Raw genomic sequence first — 6,442 nt, 5'->3', positions numbered from 1 at the left:
GTGTGGCAATTGCGTTTAGAACATCCAGCCCTTCTTTGTTCAGTGCAGGGTTAGAACATTGCTTTTTTAAAAAGGTACAGAGATAAAGTTTATTACTTTACAATCATGCATTAAATCAGTTTATATGTGATTGGCTAGAAAGAAATATGTAACGTTGTGTAGAGTCTTTGTATTCACCTCATTTATCCTGCCCATCTTCCTTCAATTCCTGGGGTGTGTCTGTGTGTGTGTGTGTGTGTGTGTGTGTGTGCGCGCGCGCCCACCTCTCAAGGATGCTTCAGTGGCTGTGGGTCTCCTGTGTTTTGAGGAGTTGGACCAGATGACCTTTAGAGGCCCCCTCCCGACTTCATGAGCCGGCAATAATGGCATTCTGTCAACCCAGAGATCTCAGCTGAGTCGGACGAACTCCCAAAATCAGACGCACTTTTTCTCCTTCAGCCCCATCCTGCTCCAATCTGCTCTGATTCCAAGTTCAGATCCATTTATCTCCGAATGGGCTTTATTGATTTATCACCGGGGACGTTCACAGAATGATTAAACGGCATTCTTTGAATGCTGGGAAGAGGAGATAAGGAGGTTGTAATGCGGAGACAGTATAAGTGGCGGGCGTGTTTTATTGATGCTGTTTTGACAAAACGCTCTCCCGCAACACACACACACACACACACACACACGTGCGATGTGCACCCAGCTTCATCATAGCAGCTTAAGATCTGAGGAGCAAGGGGGGCAGCAGGACTCTCCCCTTCCCTCCTCCTGCAGGTTCAGTGGTTTTGACACACATCCCTTAATCGCAGCTCCCAGAAAATGCTCCTATGTCCCTCAGCCCCCCCTTAGCCCAACGCAGTCTTCTGAAAAGACTCCCTCCACACAGTCAGAGCAGGTCTGCAAAGTATAAAACTGTAGACAGCTGAGGTTTCCTGTATTGCTAAGATACTAATTTTATATATGTATGTGTGTGCAAATCTCTCTACTACTGTCTTCTGTCTGTCCCTTTATAAATCCTCTTTTAAAGAAGCCACAAATATTGTTGTGTGCCCCCCAGTCTCCAAGTAATGAGAAGCTCAAAGTCTTGCCCAGAGTTTGGTTTTCTTGGAATGAGTTCCTTGGAACTCCCTGCCACAGGAAGCAGGGACGACTACCAATCTCGATGGCTTTAAAAGAGGGTTGTGCTTCTGAATGGCAGTCACTGGAAGCCACAAGAGGTGAGAGGGTCTTGAGTTCGAGTCCTGTTGGGGCACCTGGTGGGCCCCCCGTGAGAACAGGATGCTGGACTGGATAGACCATGGTCCTGATCCTGCAGGCTCTTCTCATGTTCTTCTGCTTGTCAGCCCCAGAACCTGTTTTTCATGGCAGGGCTCAGCCTAGGATGGTGGGCAGTGATAATGAGAGAGTGGAGGAACTTTGAGCATGCACAGAGCGCTTTCCACAACTGGCTCCACAGACGAGGAGGTCAAGGCGTGTGTATTTACCGTACCTCAGAGACACACATCCCTTGCATTTTTCCAAAGCCAAGACCTCGGCTTACGGTTTTACATGTATGCTGTTAAGGACAAAATCTTGGGGTCTGCTACTTAAACCATCTCCCAACTTTGTCAGGGTCTAGCCCTGCGGGTTCAGAATCGGTCGGGTTCAAGCAAGAGACCTCGGCCAGGTTGAAGAAGCCGAACAACAGTTCCAACTCGTAAGCAAGAACAAGGAAGAAGAACTCCGAACAAAAGTTTACATGTTTTTTTTAAAGTTCCCACACTTTCCCATAATATATTTCACACAGTGTCATCAAAACATCATAGGTATGTCGCAGAAAAAGTGAGGTGTCTGGCAGAAATCTGAGATCCAGACATGGCCCTGTTTGTTACAACATCTGTCTCACCCTGGCAGAAGAAAGGATTTGCATGTCCTTTTGTCCTCAAAACTTGGTTAACACAGTTGATTGAGGATGAATCCTGACAAGACAGAAGTACTGTTTTGGGGGGACAGGAGGCGGGCAGGTGTGGAGGATTCCCTGGTCCTGAATGGGATAACTGTGCCCAGAAGGACCAGGTGCGCAGCCTGGGAGTCATTTTGGACTCACAGCTGTCCATGGAGGCGCAGGTCAATTCTGTGTCCAGGACGGCTGTCTACCAGCTCCATCTGGTATGCAGGATGAGACCCTCCCTGCCCGCAGACTGTCTCGCCAGAGTGGTGCATGGTCTGGTTATCTCCCACTTGGACTACTGCAATGCGCTCTACGTGGGGCTACCTTTGAAGGTGACCCAGAAACTACAACTAATCCAGAATGCAGCAGCTAGACTGGTGACTGGGAGCGGCCGCCGAGACCACATAACACCAGTCCTGAAAGATGTACATTTGCTCCCAGTACATTTCCGAGCACAACTCAAAGTGTTGGTGTTGACCTTTAAAACCCTAAAGGGCCTCAAAGGCCCAGTAGACCTGAAGGAGCATCTCCACCTCCATCGTTCAGCCTGGACACTGAGGTCCAGCTCCGAGGGCCTTCTGGTGGTTCCCTCCCTGTGAGAAGCCAAGTTACAGGGAACCAGGCAGAGGGCCTTCTCGGTGGTGGCGCCCGCCCTGTGCAACGCCCTCCCATCAGATGTCAAAAAGAGCAACAACTACCAGACTTTTAGAAGACATCTGAAGGCAGCCCTGTTTAGGGAAGCTTTTACTGTTTGATGCATTACTGTATTTTAATATTTTGTTGGAAGCTGCCCAGAGTGGCTGGGGAAGCCCAGCCAGATGGGCAGGGTATAAATAATAAATTATTATTATTATTGATTTGCTCTTCCTGGATCTCCTTCCCCTCTGAGGATGAGTTTTCTGTCTGATGGTAACACCTGCTTGGGCAGTTGGGGTTTGGGGATCCCCAGCATGTGGTTGTACATCTTGAGAATTACTCTTGTTCCTATTCATGCCCTGAGTCTACATTTCCATGACCTTTTGGTACCATTTGACTATTTTTTGTGAATTTCTGTGTTTCAGAAAGTGGGGTTTCCTTGCCTTATTATGACATTGGGAGTCCAGTATAGGTTGTCTAATGGAGAGAAATGTACAGTGGCACCTTGGTTCTCAAACTTAATCCATTTCGGAAGTCTGTTCTAAAACCAAAGCATTCTAAAACCATTTCCGCAGTCACACAATCAATCAATCAATCAATCAATCAATCAATCAATCAATCATAAAACGGAAAACAAGCCACAGACACAAAAATGAAGAAGCCACACAAACTAAACCACAAAAAATGGCAAAAACAAAAGCAGCAAATATCACCTCAGAACACTGCAATCAGAAATGGAAGGCTTTAATTACGATGTGGCTTAAATTTGCTACTTAAGTGTTAAACGGGAGGAGAAAAACCTTAATTGCTATGCGGGGGACTCAAATTAACTGTGCAACAGTGAAAATGGAAGCTCAGGAGCACGAGTCACAGTTCAAAAACTGGAGCACCTATTTCTGGGTTTGCAGCATTCGGGTTCCGAGTTGTTTGGGAACTAAGCTGTTTGAAAACGGAGGTACCATTGCATAGAAATCAGTGGCAGTGTGTGCATGCAATGCGCAGTGAGTGGCGCAAGCTCCTTTGCTCTGGAGGAATGCTGTTGTCAAGTCCTTTCAGCGGCAGCACAACATGCAAGCTCAGGAGGCCAGCGCTTCCGAGGTGTTGGCTAGGTAGACCCCCCCCCACACACACACCTTGTCCGTTGCAATGCAAGCTGTTCATAGGACACAGAGGGGCTCACGGCATCAGCCCTGCCACGAACTGGCAGGATATTGAGGAGAGTGCAGCCCCGACTGGTACACATTGGGACAAGCTGAGGATGGAGAAGGGGAGGTCGGGGACTTAGGGGGCACTCAAGGGACACCGGAGGAGGTTGAAGAGGCAGCCAAGTGTTCAGGAGGACCAGAGGAGGGGGACGCATCACCAGAACCAGAGGTGCTGCCATCATCCCCACAAATATGGAGGGCTCTGAGGAAGGGCGCTCTAGGAGGAGGCTGAGACAGGCGAAGGAAGGCAGCCCAGCTCACTAGATCACCAGGGAAGATCACGGGGCTTCTTAGGTCTTGGAGGAGGCTGTGGTCCCTCAGCTGGATGAGTGAAGAGGCACAGCTGCTCAGCTGGAGCAAACTCAGGTACGTCAGTCAAGATGGGAAGGGGTAAAAGGGAAGCAAGGCAGAGATTCTGTCTCTGCTCAACTTTCTCTTTTGAGGGATCATGACTGCTTTGGGAACTCCGGACTGACTGCAGGTTTTCCAACCCTGAATCTTCTGCAGGCTCCTTTAGAATCATAGAATCATAGAATCCTAGAGTTGAAAGAGACCACAAGGGCCATCGAGTCCAACCCCCTGCCAAGCAGGAAACACCATCAGAGCACTCCTGACATATGGTTGTCAAGCCTCTGCTTAAAGACCTCCAAAGAAGGAGACTCCACCACACTCCTTGGCAGCAAATTCCACTGTCCAACAGCTCTTACTGTCAGGAAGTTCTTCCTAATGTTTAGGTGGAATCTTCTTTCTTGTAGTTTGGAGCCATTGCTCCGTGTCCGCTTCTCTGGAGCAGCAGAAAACAACCTTTCTCCCTCCTCTATGTGACCTCCTTTTATATATTGGAACATGACTATCATATCACCCCTTAACCTCCTCTTCTCCAGGCTAAACATGCCCAGCTCCCTTAGCCGTTCCTCATAAGGCATCATTTCCAGGCCTTTGACCATTTTGGTTGCCCTCCTCTGGACACGTTCCAGTTTGTCCGTGTCCTTCTTGAACTGTGGTGCCCAGAACTGGACACAGTACTCCAGGTGAGGTCTGACCAGAGCAGAATACAGTGGCACTATTACTTCCCTTGATCTAGATGCTATACTCCTATTGATGCAGCCCAGAATTGCATTGGCTTTTTTAGCTGCCGCGTCACACTGTTGGCTCATGTCAAGTTTGTGGTCAACCAAGACTCCTAGATCCTTTTCACATGCAGCTCACCAGGCCCTGGAGATTTGAATTAACTTATTTTCCTATCTTGGGCTGCAGCTTCCTCCCTCCCTCCATAATTCATTAAGTCCCATCCAGCTTATTAACATCTATCATTTATGAACTCCATCCATCTTGGACTCCCTTCTCTTGTGAGTATTTCTGACCATGAGATCTCACCCAGTAGCTCCTTAAGTTTTATGAAATTGGCCTTCTTAAAAGTCCAGAGTGTGTGTCTGACTACACTCAGTTTCCCCTTGGAGAGCCAGTGTGGTCTAGTGGTTAAGAGCAGTGGACTCGTAATCTGGTGAACCGGGTTCACTTCCCTGCTCCTCCACATGCAGCTGCTGGGTGACCTTGGGCCAGTCACACTTCTCTGAAGTCTCTCAGCCTTAGTCACCTCACAGAGTGTTTGTTGTGGGGGAGGAAGGGAAAGGAGAATGTTAGCAGCTTTGAGACTCCTTAAAGGGAGTGAAAGGCGGGATATCAAATCCAAACTACTACTACTACTACTACTACTACTACTACTCTTCTTCTTCTTCTTCTTCTTCTTCTTCTTCTTCTTCTTCTTCTTCTTCTTCTTCTTCTTTGTATCCTGAAACCCAGGAGAACAGGATCACTTCCTCCCAAGTTTCCCAGTACTTCCACTTTGTCGATCATTTCCTCCCTGTTGGTGAGGACAAGGTCCAAGACAGATGACCCCCTTGTGGCTCCTTCCACCTTCTGGGAAATGAAATGTTCAGTGAGGCAATGGAGGAATTTGTCAGACCTTACACTCGTGGCAGAGTTTGAGTCCCAACAGATATTGGGGTTGTTGAAGTCTCCCATGACTACGGTATCTTTTTCTAATGTGTGGTAATCTTCTATTGGAAGGCGTCATCCAAGTCTTCAGCCTGGCTTGGAGGTCTTTAGGAGATACTGTTGTATCTCTCTCCTACAAGTTTAGCCATATGCTCTCCATCTGCTTTCCATCCTCCAGGTCATGGATTTCTTCACAAGTATACACATCCTTTACGTGTAATGCTGCTATTCCTCCCTTCCTGTTTGGTCTATTCCTTTTGAACAAGTCATACCCCTCAATTCCTACATTCCAGTCACGAGTCTCATCCCACCAGGTTTCAGTAATGCCTACCAGGTCGTATTTGCCATCTTGTATTAAGAGCTCCAATTCGTCTTGCTTGTTTCCCATACTCTGTGCATTTGTGTAGAGACAACTGAAACTGTGAGTCGTTCCCTCCAGCTGCTTCCTTCCAGTAGTTTCCTGCCCTTTAGGGGGTTTCTGGAGCACCACTTCAGTTTCCTGTGCATCAGTGAAGCCATTATCTCCAGTGCCTGGTATTCTTCTGTCATTTGTAATTTTGCCCCCCCCCCCCACAAGTTCTAGTTTATTTTATTTTTATAATTTATTTTATTAATTTTCCGGTCTCAAAAAAAAAAAATGTTTTTAAAAAACATAATACTATGTAACAATTGACATCCCTCCTTC

The sequence above is a fragment of the Podarcis cretensis genome (assembly GCF_951804945.1).
Source record: "Podarcis cretensis genome assembly, chromosome: 12".
Lineage (NCBI taxonomy): Eukaryota > Metazoa > Chordata > Lepidosauria > Squamata > Lacertidae > Podarcis > Podarcis cretensis.
The sequence above is the reverse complement of the archived record's forward strand: the minus strand, read 5'-3'. Positions refer to the sequence as shown.